We start from the raw sequence: 13581 nt of genomic DNA, 5'->3' as shown, positions 1-13581 counted from the left end.
GGGGTGCCTGGCTGCCACACCCAGCTGACATAGAACCTTTGTCACAATGCCCGCTACCGTGGCGAGTATGTGGTGACTCTGCAGGTGACAGGGACACTGCAGGACTTGGTGTCAGCTCAGCAATTTCTCCCTTCCCCAAAGAAGCGGAATTCTGCAAATTGCTGCCTTTGCTCTTGAAAGGATATCATCAGGTGGGTGTTTTGGTGTCATACTCTGAAAACCTGAGCAGAAATGGTGAAATATTCCCGTGATATGCATGGTCCCTGCACCAAAGCACCATGACTCAGCCTAAGGATATCTGCAGCTTATTTTTTTGTACTGCCAGCAGATTGTGGAAGCACAGTATAAAAACCATCCTTATGGAGAGATCTGCGTATTTTAGGCTTAGTCTAAGCGTCTCAAGTAGCTGGGGTTTTTGCTTGGGCCTAATCCATACGGTCTTATGGCCTTACTCCTAGTCTGAAGACGTATGTGCTATAAACTATAAAGAGAAAAAATGTCCTGCAGCCTAGCCTTGCTTTGCCTGTCCTTGCCTTGCCTTATTACCTTCTCATCCTGTTCTCTGTCCCATCCTCTCTCACTAACCCCTCGTCTGGCTGCATGACTCCTCTTTCCTTTTCCCTCACTCTCCTGCTTCCTGCCTCTTTAATGGCAATTCCTCCATCTCACTCCTGCAGCCCAACACTACTTTTTATTCTTCGTTCCCTTTCTCATGCTCCCTTCGCTTTCTCCCTCTGTCCCATATCTTTCTTCCCGACTTGTCTGTTGGAGACTTTGGGCCAAATTGGCCCCAAGTCTGGGCATGGTTTGACCAATTCTCAGAGGCCTGGCTGGTGACAGCAGGGACAGCAGGCAGTGACAGGCCCGGGGCTGACAGGCTCCCCATCCCCTAGGGGGCGCCTGGCTTCCACACCCTGCTGACATAGAACCTTTGTCACAATGCCCGCTACCGTGGCGAGTATGTGGTGACTCTGCAGGTGACAGGGACACTGCAGGACTTGGTGTCAGCTCAGAAATTTCTCACTTCCCCAAAGAAGCGGAATTCTGCAAATTGCTGCCTTTGCTCTTGAAAGGATATCTTCAGGTGGGTGTTTTGGAGTCATACTCTGAAAACCAGAGCAGAAATGTTGAAATATTCCCATGATATGCATGGTTCCTGCACCAAAGCACCATGACTCAGCCTAAGGAGATCTGCAGCTTATTTTTTTGTACTGCTAGCAGATTGTGGAAGCACAGTATAAAAACCATCCTTATGGAGAGATCTGCGTATTTTAGGCTTAGTCTAAGCGTCTCAAGTAGCTGGGGTTTTTGCTTGGGCCTAATCCATACGGTCTTATGGCCTTACTCCTAGTCTGAAGACGTATGTGCTAGAAAGTATAAAGCGAAAAAATGTCCTGCAGCCTAGCCTTGCTTTGCCTGTCCTTGCCTGTCCTTGCCTTGCCTTATTACCTTCTCATCCTGTTCTCTGTCCCATCCTTTCTCACTAACCCCTCATCTGGCTGCATGTCTCTTCTTTCCTTTTCTCTCACTCTCCTGCTTCCTGCCTCTTTAATGGCAATTCCTCCATCTCACTCCTGCAGCCCAACACTACTTTTTATTCTTCCTTCTCTTTCTCCTGCTCCCTTCGCTTTCTACCTCTGTCCCATATCTTTCTTCCCAACTTGTCTGTTAGAGATTTTGGGCCAAATTGGCCCCAAGTCTGGGCATGGTTTGAGCAGTTTTCAGAGGCCTGGCTGGTGACAGCAGGGACAGCAGGCAGTGACTGGCCCGGGGCTGACAGGCTCCCCATCCCCTAGGGGGTGCCTGGCTGCCACACCCAGCTGACATAGAACCTTTGTCACAATGCCCGCTACTGTGGCGAGTATGTGGTGACTCTGCAGGTGACAGGGACACTGCAGGACTTGGTGTCAGCTCAGCAATTTCTCCCTTCCCCAAAGAAGCGGAATTCTGCAAATTGCTGCCTTTGCTCTTGAAAGGATATCATCAGGTGGGTGTTTTGGTGTCATACACTGAAAACCAGAGCAGAAATGGTGAAATATTCCCGTGATATGCATGGTCCCTGCACCAAAGCACCATGACTCAGCCTAAGGATATCTGCAGCTTATTTTTTTGTACTGCCAGCAGATTGTGGAAGCACAGTATAAAAACCATCCTTATGGAGAGATCTGCGTATTTTAGGCTTAGTCTAAGCGTCTCAAGTAGCTGGGGTTTTTGCTTGGGCCTAATCCATACGGTCTTATGGCCTTACTCCTAGTCTGAAGACGTATGTGCTATAAACTATAAAGAGAAAAAATGTCCTGCAGCCTAGCCTTGCTTTGCCTGTCCTTGCCTTGCCTTATTACCTTCTCATCCTGTTCTCTGTCCCATCCTTTCTCACTAACCCCTCGCCTGGCTGCATGACTCCTCTTTCCTTTTCTCTCACTCTCCTGCTTCCTGCCTCTTTAATGGCAATTCCTCCATCTCACTCCTGCAGCCCAACACTACTTTTTATTCTTCGTTCCCTTTCTCCTGCTCCCTTCGCTTTCTCCCTCTGTCCCATATCTTTCTTCCCGACTTGTCTGTTGGAGACTTTGGGCCAAATTGGCCCCAAGTCTGGGCATGGTTTGACCAATTCTCAGAGGCCTGGCTGGTGACAGCAGGGACAGAAGGCAGTGACAGGCCCGGGGCTGACAGGCTCCCCATCCCCTAGGGGGCGCCTGGCTTCCACACCCTGCTGACATAGAACCTTTGTCACTATGCCCGCTACCGTGGCGAGTATGTGGTGACTCTGCAGGTGACAGGGACACTGCAGGACTTGGTGTCAGCTCAGAAATTTCTCACTTCCCCAAAGAAGCGGAATTCTGCAAATTGCTGCCTTTGCTCTTCAAAGGATATCTTCAGGTGGGTGTTTTGGAGTCATACTCTGAAAACCAGAGCAGAAATGTTGAAATATTCCCATGATATGCATGGTTCCTGCACCAAAGCACGATGTCTCATCCTAAGGAGATCTGCAGCTTATTTTTTTGTACTGCCAGCCGATTGTGGAAGCACAGTATAAAAACCATCCTTATGGAGAGATCTGCGTATTTTAGGCTTAGTCTAAGTGTCTCAAGTAGCTGGGGTTTTTGCTTGGGCCTAATCCATACGGACTTATGGCCTTACTCCTAGTCTGAAGACGAATGTGCTAGAAACTATAAAGCGAAAAAATGTCCTGCAGCCTAGCCTTGCTTCGCCTGTCCTTGCCTGTCTTTGCCTGTCCTTGCCTTGCCTTATTTCCTTCTCATCCTGTTCTCTGTCCCATCCTCTCTCACTAACCCCTCGTCTGGCTGCATGTCTCGTCTTTCCTTTTCTATCACTCTCCTACTTCCTCCCTCTTTTCCTGCAATTCCTCCATCTCACTCCTATAGCCCAACACTACTTTTTATTCTTCCTTCCCTTTCTCCTGCTCCCTTCGCTTTCTCCCTCTGTCCCATATCTTTCTTCCTGACTTGTATTTTCAAGACTTTGGGCCAAACTGGCCCCAAGTCTGGGCATGGTTTGACCAATTTTCAGAGGCCTGGCTGGTGACAGCAGGGACAGCAGGCAGTGAAATGCCCAGGGCTTACAGGCTCCCCATCCCCTAGGGGGTGCCTGGCTGCCACACCCAGCTGACATAGAGCCTTTGCCACAATGCCCTCTACCATGGCGAGTATGTGGTGACTCTGCAGGTGACAGGGACACTGCAGGACTTGGTGTCAGCTCAGCAATTTCTCAGTTCACCAAAGAAGCGGAATTCTGCAAATTGCTGCCTTTGCTCTTGAAAGGATATCATCAGGTGGGTGTTTTGGTGTCATACTCTGAAAACCAGAGTAGAAATGGTGAAATATTCCCATGATATGCATGGTCCCTGCACCAAAGCACCATGACTCAGCCTAAGGAGATCTGCAGCTTATTTTTTTGTACTGCCAGCAGATTGTGGAAGCACAGTATAAAAACCATCCTTATGGAGAGATCTGCGTATTTGAGGCTTAGTCTAAGTGTCTCAAGTAGCTGGGGTTTTTGCTTGGGCCTAATCCATACGGTCTTATGGCCTTACTCCTAGTCTGAAGACGAATGTGCTAGAAAATATAAAGCAAAAAACTGTCCTGCAGCCTAGCCTGTCCTTGCCTGTCCTTGCCTTGCCTTATTTCCTTCTCATCCTGTTCTATGTCCCATCCTCTCTCACTAACCCCTCGTCTGGCTGCATGTCTCTTCTTTCCTTTTCTCTCACTCTCCTGCTTCCTGCCTCTTTAATGGCAATTCCTCCATCTCACTCCTGCAGCCCAACACTACTTTTTATTCTTCCTTCCCTTTCTCCTGCTCCCTTCGCTTTCTCCCTCTGTCCCATATCTTTCTTCCCGACTTGTGTCTTGGAGACTTTGGGCCAAACTGGCCCCAAGTCTGGGCACTGTTTGACAAGTTTTCAAAGGCCTGGCTGGTCACAGCATTGACAGCAGGCAGTGACAGGCCCGGGGCTGACAGGCTCCCCATCCCCTAGGGGGCGCCTGGCTGCCACACCCAGCTGACATAGAACCTTTGTCACAATGCCCGCTACCATGGCGAGTATGTGGTGACTCTGCAGGTGACAGGGACACTGCAGGACTTGGTGTCAACTCTGCCATTTCTCACTTCCCCAAAGAAGCGGAATTCTGCGAATTGCTGCCTTCTGCAAATTGCTGCCTTTGCTCTTGATAGGATGTCGTAAGGTGGGTGTTTTGGTGTCATACACTGAAAACCAGAGCAGAAACAGTGAACTATTCCCATGATATGCATGGTCCCTGCACCAAAGCACCATGACTCAGCCTAAGGTGATCTGCAGCTTATTTTTTTGTACTGCCAGCAGATTGTGGAAGCACAGTATAAAAACCATCCTTATGGAGAGATATGCGTATTTTAGACTTAGTCTAAGCGTCTCAAGTACATGGGGTTTTTGCTTGGGCCTAATCCATACGGTCTTATGGCCTTACTCCTAGTCTGAAGACGAATGTGCTTTAAACTACATAGCAAAAACATGTCCTGCAGCCTAGCCTTGCTTTGCCTGTCCTGGCCTGTCCTTGCCTTGCCTTATTTCCTTCTCATCCTGTTCTCTGTCCCATCCTCTCTCACTAACCCCTCGTCTGGCTGCATGTCTCGTCTTTCCTTTTCTATCACTCTCCTACTTCCTCCCTCTTTTCCTGCATTTCCTCCATCTCACTCCTGCAGCCCAACACTACTTTTTATTCTTCCTTCCCTTAATTCTGCTCCCTTCGCTTTCTCCCTCTGTGCCATATCTTTCTTCCCAACTTGTCTCTTGGAGACTTTGGGCCAAACTGGCCCCAAGTCTGGGCATTGTTTGACAAGTTTTCAGAGGCCTGGCTGGTCCCAGCTGGGACTGCCAGCAGTGACAGGCCCGGGGCTTACAGGCTCCCCATCCCCTAGGGGGCACCTGGCTGCCACACCCAGCTTACATAGAACCTTTGTCACAATGCCCGCTACCTTGGCGAGTATGTGGTGACTCTGCAGGTGACAGGGACACTGCAGGACTTGGTGTCAGCTCAGCTCTGCGTATTTTAGGCTTAGTCTAAGTGTCTCAGGTAGCTGGGGTTTTTGTTTGGGCCTAATCCATACGGTCCTCTGGCTTTCCTCCTTGTCTGAAGACGAATGTGCCTGAAACTATAAAGCAAAAAAATGTCCTGCAACCCAGCGTTGCCTTTCCTGTCCTTACCTGTCCTTGCCTTGCCTTATTTCTTTCTCATCCTGCTCTCTGTCCCATCCTCTCTCACTAACCCCTCGTCTGGCTGCATGTCTCTTCTTTCCTTTTCTCTCACTCTCCTGCTTCCTGCCTCTTTAATGGCAATTCCTCCATCTCACTCCTGCAGCCCAACACTACTTTTTATTCTTCCTTCCCTTTCTCCTGCTCCCTTCGCTTTCTCCCTCTGTCCCATATCTCTCTTCCCGACTTGTCTTTTCAAGACTTTGGGCCAAATTGGCCCCAAGTATGGGCATGGTTTGACCAATTTTCAGAGGCCTGGCTGGTGACAGCAGGGACAGCAGGCAGTGACAGGCCCGGGGCTGGCAGGATCCCCATCCCCTAGGGGGCGCCTGGCTGCCACACCCAGCTGACATAGAACCTCTGTCACAATGCCTGCTACCGTGGCGAGTATGTGGTGACTCTGCAGGTGACAGGGACACTGCAGGACGTGGTATCAGCTCAGCAATTTCTCATTTCCCCAAAGAAGCGGAATTCTGCAAATTGCTGCCTTTGCTCTTGAAAGGATATCATCAGGTGGGTGTTTTGGTGTCATACTCTGAAAACCAGAGCAGAAATGGTGAAATATTCCCATGATATGCATGGTCCCTGCAACAAAGCACCATGACTCAGCCTAAGAGATCTGCAGCTTATGTTTTTGTACTGCCAGCAGATTGTGGAAGCACAGTATAAAAACAATCCTTATGGAGTACTCTGCGTATTTTAGGCTTAGTCTAAGTGTCTCAAGTAGCCTGTGTATTTGCTTGGGCCTAATCCATACGGTCTTATGGCTTTCCAAGTAGTCCGAGGACGAATGTGCTAGAAAATATAAAGCAAAAAAATGTCCTGCAGCCTAGCCTTGCTTTGCTTGTCCTTGCCTATCCTTGCCTTGCCTTATTTCCTTCTCATCCTGCTCTCTGTCCCATCCTCTCTCACTAACCCCTCTTCTGGCTTCATGTCTCACCTTTCCTTTTATCTCACTCTCCTTCTTCCTGCCTCTTTAATGGCAATTCCTCCATCTCACTCATGCAGCCCAACACTACTTTTTATTCTTCCTTCCCTTTCTCCTGCTCCCTTCGCTTTCTCCCTCTGTCCCATATCTCTCTTCCCGACTTGTCTTTTCAAGACTTTGGGCCAAATTGGCCCCAAGTATGGGCATGGTTTGACCAATTTTCAGAGGCCTGGCTGGTGACAGCAGGGACAGCAGGCAGTGACAGGCCCGGGGCTGCCAGGCTCCCCATCCCCTAGGGGGCGCCTGGCTGCCACACCCAGCTGACATAGAACCTTTGTCACAATGCCCGCTACCGTGGCGAGTATGTGGTGACTCTGCAGGTGACAGGGACACTGCAGGACTTGGTGTCAGCTCAGCAATTTCTCATTTCCCCAAAGAAGCGGAATTCTGCAAATTGCTGCCTTTGCTCTTGAAAGGATATCATCAGGTGGGTGTTTTGGTGTCATACTCTGAAAACCAGAGCAGAAATGTTGAAATATTCCCATGATATGCATGGTCCCTGCAACAAAGCACCATGACTCAGCCTAAGGAGATCTGCAGCTTATTTTTTTGTACTGCCAGCAGATTGTGGAAGCACAGTATAAAAACCATCCTTATGGAGAGATCTGCGTATTTTAGGCTTAGTCTAAGCGTCTCAAGTAGCTGGGGTTTTTGCTTGGGCCTAATCCATACGGTCTTATGGCCTTACTCCTAGTCTGAAGACGAATGTGCTAGAAACTATAAAGCGAAAAAATGTCCTGCAGCCTAGCCTTGCTTTGCCTGTCCTTGCCTGTCCTTCCCTGTCCTTGCCTTGCCTTATTTCCTTCTCATCCTGCTCTCTGTCCCATCCTCTCTCACTAACCCCTCGTCTGGCTGCATGTCTCTTCTTTCCTTTTCTCTCACTCTCCTGCTTCCTGCCTCTTTAATGGCAATTCCTCCATCTCACTCCTGCAGCCCAACACTACTTTTTATTCTTCCTTCCCTTTCTCCTGCTCCCTTCGCTTTCTCCCTCTGTCCCATATCTCTCTTCCCGACTTGTCTTTTCAAGACTTTGGGCCAAATTGGCCCCAAGTATGGGCATGGTTTGACCAATTTTCAGAGGCCTGGCTGGTGACAGCAGGGACAGCAGGCAGTGAAAGGCCCGGGGCTGGCAGGATCCCCATCCCCTAGGGGGCGCCTGGCTGCCACACCCAGCTGACATAGAACCTCTGTCACAATGCCTGCTACCGTGGCGAGTATGTGGTGACTCTGCAGGTGACAGGGACACTGCAGGACGTGGTATCAGCTCAGCAATTTCTCATTTCCCCAAAGAAGCGGAATTCTGCAAATTGCTGCCTTTGCTCTTGAAAGGATATCATCAGGTGGGTGTTTTGGTGTCATACTCTGAAAACCAGAGCAGAAATGGTGAAATATTCCCATGATATGCATGGTCCCTGCAACAAAGCACCATGACTCAGCCTAAGAGATCTGCAGCTTATGTTTTTGTACTGCCAGCAGATTGTGGAAGCACAGTATAAAAACAATCCTTATGGAGTACTCTGCGTATTTTAGGCTTAGTCTAAGTGTCTCAAGTAGCCTGTGTATTTGCTTGGGCCTAATCCATACGGTCTTATGGCTTTCCACGTAGTCCGAGGACGAATGTGCTAGAAAATATAAAGCAAAAAAATGTCCTGCAGCCTAGCCTTGCTTTGCCTGTCCTTGCCTGTCCTTGCCTTGCCTTATTTCCTTCTCATCCTGTTCTCTGTCCCATCCTCTCTCAGTAACCACTCGTCTGGTTGCATGTCTCTTCTTTCCTTTTCTCTCACTCTCCTGCTGCTGCCTCTTTAATGGCAATTCCTCCATCTCACTCCTGCAGCCCAAAACTACTTTTTATTCTTCCTTCCCTTTCTCCTGTTCCCTTCGCTTTATCCCTCTGTCCCATATCTTTCTTCCCGACTTGTCTTTTCAAGACTTTGGGCCAAATTGGCCCCAAGTCTGGGCATGGTTTGTCCAATTTTCAGAGGACTGGCTGGTGACAGCAGGGACAGCAGGCAGTGACAGGCCCGGGGCTGGCAGGCTCCCCATCCCCTAGGGGGCGCCTGGCTGCCACACCCAGCTGACATAGAACCTCTGTCACAATGCCCGCTACCGTGGCGAGTATGTAGTGACTCTGCAGGTGACAGGGACACTGCAGGACTCGGTGGCAGCTCAGCAATTTCTCACTTCCCCAAAAAAGCGGAATTCTGCAAATTGCTGCCTTTGCTCTTGAAAGGATATCTTCAGGTGGGTGTTTTGGTGTCATACTCTGAAAACCAGAGCAGAAATGGTGAAATATTCCCATGATATGCATGGTCCCTGCACCAAAGCACCATGACTCAGCCTAAGGATATCTGCAGCTTATTTTTTTGTACTGCCAGCAGATTGTGGAAGCACAGTATAAAAACCATCCTTATGGAGAGATCTGCGTATTTTAGGCTTAGTCTAAGCGTCTCAAGTAGCTGGGGTTTTTGCTTGGGCCTAATCCATACGGTCTTATGGCCTTACTCCTAGTCTGAAGACGTATGTGCTATAAACTATAAAGAGAAAAAATGTCCTGCAGCCTAGCCTTGCTTTGCCTGTCCTTGCCTTGCCTTATTACCTTCTCATCCTGTTCTCTGTCCCATCCTTTCTCACTAACCCCTCGTCTGGCTGCATGACTCCTCTTTCCTTTTCTCTCACTCTCCTGCTTCCTGCCTCTTTAATGGCAATTCCTCCATCTCACTCCTGCAGCCCAACACTACTTTTTATTCTTCGTTCCCTTTCTCCTGCTCCCTTCGCTTTCTCCCTCTGTCCCATATCTTTCTTCCCGACTTGTCTGTTGGAGACTTTGGGCCAAATTGGCCCCAAGTCTGGGCATGGTTTGACCAATTCTCAGAGGCCTGGCTGGTGACAGCAGGGACAGAAGGCAGTGACAGGCCCGGGGCTGACAGGCTCCCCATCCCCTAGGGGGCGCCTGGCTTCCACACCCTGCTGACATAGAACCTTTGTCACTATGCCCGCTACCGTGGCGAGTATGTGGTGACTCTGCAGGTGACAGGGACACTGCAGGACTTGGTGTCAGCTCAGAAATTTCTCACTTCCCCAAAGAAGCGGAATTCTGCAAATTGCTGCCTTTGCTCTTCAAAGGATATCTTCAGGTGGGTGTTTTGGAGTCATACTCTGAAAACCAGAGCAGAAATGTTGAAATATTCCCATGATATGCATGGTTCCTGCACCAAAGCACGATGTCTCATCCTAAGGAGATCTGCAGCTTATTTTTTTGTACTGCCAGCCGATTGTGGAAGCACAGTATAAAAACCATCCTTATGGAGAGATCTGCGTATTTTAGGCTTAGTCTAAGTGTCTCAAGTAGCTGGGGTTTTTGCTTGGGCCTAATCCATACGGACTTATGGCCTTACTCCTAGTCTGAAGACGAATGTGCTAGAAACTATAAAGCGAAAAAATGTCCTGCAGCCTAGCCTTGCTTCGCCTGTCCTTGCCTGTCTTTGCCTGTCCTTGCCTTGCCTTATTTCCTTCTCATCCTGTTCTCTGTCCCATCCTCTCTCACTAACCCCTCGTCTGGCTGCATGTCTCGTCTTTCCTTTTCTATCACTCTCCTACTTCCTCCCTCTTTTCCTGCAATTCCTCCATCTCACTCCTATAGCCCAACACTACTTTTTATTCTTCCTTCCCTTTCTCCTGCTCCCTTCGCTTTCTCCCTCTGTCCCATATCTTTCTTCCTGACTTGTATTTTCAAGACTTTGGGCCAAACTGGCCCCAAGTCTGGGCATGGTTTGACCAATTTTCAGAGGCCTGGCTGGTGACAGCAGGGACAGCAGGCAGTGAAATGCCCAGGGCTTACAGGCTCCCCATCCCCTAGGGGGTGCCTGGCTGCCACACCCAGCTGACATAGAGCCTTTGCCACAATGCCCTCTACCATGGCGAGTATGTGGTGACTCTGCAGGTGACAGGGACACTGCAGGACTTGGTGTCAGCTCAGCAATTTCTCAGTTCACCAAAGAAGCGGAATTCTGCAAATTGCTGCCTTTGCTCTTGAAAGGATATCATCAGGTGGGTGTTTTGGTGTCATACTCTGAAAACCAGAGTAGAAATGGTGAAATATTCCCATGATATGCATGGTCCCTGCACCAAAGCACCATGACTCAGCCTAAGGAGATCTGCAGCTTATTTTTTTGTACTGCCAGCAGATTGTGGAAGCACAGTATAAAAACCATCCTTATGGAGAGATCTGCGTATTTGAGGCTTAGTCTAAGTGTCTCAAGTAGCTGGGGTTTTTGCTTGGGCCTAATCCATACGGTCTTATGGCCTTACTCCTAGTCTGAAGACGAATGTGCTAGAAAATATAAAGCAAAAAACTGTCCTGCAGCCTAGCCTGTCCTTGCCTGTCCTTGCCTTGCCTTATTTCCTTCTCATCCTGTTCTATGTCCCATCCTCTCTCACTAACCCCTCGTCTGGCTGCATGTCTCTTCTTTCCTTTTCTCTCACTCTCCTGCTTCCTGCCTCTTTAATGGCAATTCCTCCATCTCACTCCTGCAGCCCAACACTACTTTTTATTCTTCCTTCCCTTTCTCCTGCTCCCTTCGCTTTCTCCCTCTGTCCCATATCTTTCTTCCCGACTTGTGTCTTGGAGACTTTGGGCCAAACTGGCCCCAAGTCTGGGCACTGTTTGACAAGTTTTCAAAGGCCTGGCTGGTCACAGCATTGACAGCAGGCAGTGACAGGCCCGGGGCTGACAGGCTCCCCATCCCCTAGGGGGCGCCTGGCTGCCACACCCAGCTGACATAGAACCTTTGTCACAATGCCCGCTACCATGGCGAGTATGTGGTGACTCTGCAGGTGACAGGGACACTGCAGGACTTGGTGTCAACTCTGCCATTTCTCACTTCCCCAAAGAAGCGGAATTCTGCGAATTGCTGCCTTCTGCAAATTGCTGCCTTTGCTCTTGATAGGATGTCGTAAGGTGGGTGTTTTGGTGTCATACACTGAAAACCAGAGCAGAAACAGTGAACTATTCCCATGATATGCATGGTCCCTGCACCAAAGCACCATGACTCAGCCTAAGGTGATCTGCAGCTTATTTTTTTGTACTGCCAGCAGATTGTGGAAGCACAGTATAAAAACCATCCTTATGGAGAGATATGCGTATTTTAGACTTAGTCTAAGCGTCTCAAGTACATGGGGTTTTTGCTTGGGCCTAATCCATACGGTCTTATGGCCTTACTCCTAGTCTGAAGACGAATGTGCTTTAAACTACATAGCAAAAACATGTCCTGCAGCCTAGCCTTGCTTTGCCTGTCCTGGCCTGTCCTTGCCTTGCCTTATTTCCTTCTCATCCTGTTCTCTGTCCCATCCTCTCTCACTAACCCCTCGTCTGGCTGCATGTCTCGTCTTTCCTTTTCTATCACTCTCCTACTTCCTCCCTCTTTTCCTGCATTTCCTCCATCTCACTCCTGCAGCCCAACACTACTTTTTATTCTTCCTTCCCTTAATTCTGCTCCCTTCGCTTTCTCCCTCTGTGCCATATCTTTCTTCCCAACTTGTCTCTTGGAGACTTTGGGCCAAACTGGCCCCAAGTCTGGGCATTGTTTGACAAGTTTTCAGAGGCCTGGCTGGTCCCAGCTGGGACTGCCAGCAGTGACAGGCCCGGGGCTTACAGGCTCCCCATCCCCTAGGGGGCACCTGGCTGCCACACCCAGCTTACATAGAACCTTTGTCACAATGCCCGCTACCTTGGCGAGTATGTGGTGACTCTGCAGGTGACAGGGACACTGCAGGACTTGGTGTCAGCTCAGCTCTGCGTATTTTAGGCTTAGTCTAAGTGTCTCAGGTAGCTGGGGTTTTTGTTTGGGCCTAATCCATACGGTCCTCTGGCTTTCCTCCTTGTCTGAAGACGAATGTGCCTGAAACTATAAAGCAAAAAAATGTCCTGCAACCCAGCGTTGCCTTTCCTGTCCTTACCTGTCCTTGCCTTGCCTTATTTCTTTCTCATCCTGCTCTCTGTCCCATCCTCTCTCACTAACCCCTCGTCTGGCTGCATGTCTCTTCTTTCCTTTTCTCTCACTCTCCTGCTTCCTGCCTCTTTAATGGCAATTCCTCCATCTCACTCCTGCAGCCCAACACTACTTTTTATTCTTCCTTCCCTTTCTCCTGCTCCCTTCGCTTTCTCCCTCTGTCCCATATCTCTCTTCCCGACTTGTCTTTTCAAGACTTTGGGCCAAATTGGCCCCAAGTATGGGCATGGTTTGACCAATTTTCAGAGGCCTGGCTGGTGACAGCAGGGACAGCAGGCAGTGAAAGGCCCGGGGCTGGCAGGATCCCCATCCCCTAGGGGGCGCCTGGCTGCCACACCCAGCTGACATAGAACCTCTGTCACAATGCCTGCTACCGTGGCGAGTATGTGGTGACTCTGCAGGTGACAGGGACACTGCAGGACGTGGTATCAGCTCAGCAATTTCTCATTTCCCCAAAGAAGCGGAATTCTGCAAATTGCTGCCTTTGCTCTTGAAAGGATATCATCAGGTGGGTGTTTTGGTGTCATACTCTGAAAACCAGAGCAGAAATGGTGAAATATTCCCATGATATGCATGGTCCCTGCAACAAAGCACCATGACTCAGCCTAAGAGATCTGCAGCTTATGTTTTTGTACTGCCAGCAGATTGTGGAAGCACAGTATAAAAACAATCCTTATGGAGTACTCTGCGTATTTTAGGCTTAGTCTAAGTGTCTCAAGTAGCCTGTGTATTTGCTTGGGCCTAATCCATACGGTCTTATGGCTTTCCAAGTAGTCCGAGGACGAATGTGCTAGAAAATATAAAGCAAAAAAATGTCCTGCAGCCTAGCCTTGCTT

This window comes from Columba livia, unplaced genomic scaffold (assembly GCF_036013475.1).
Source record: "Columba livia isolate bColLiv1 breed racing homer unplaced genomic scaffold, bColLiv1.pat.W.v2 Scaffold_106, whole genome shotgun sequence".
NCBI classification, from domain to species: domain Eukaryota; kingdom Metazoa; phylum Chordata; class Aves; order Columbiformes; family Columbidae; genus Columba; species Columba livia.
This window is presented reverse-complemented; position numbering follows the sequence as displayed.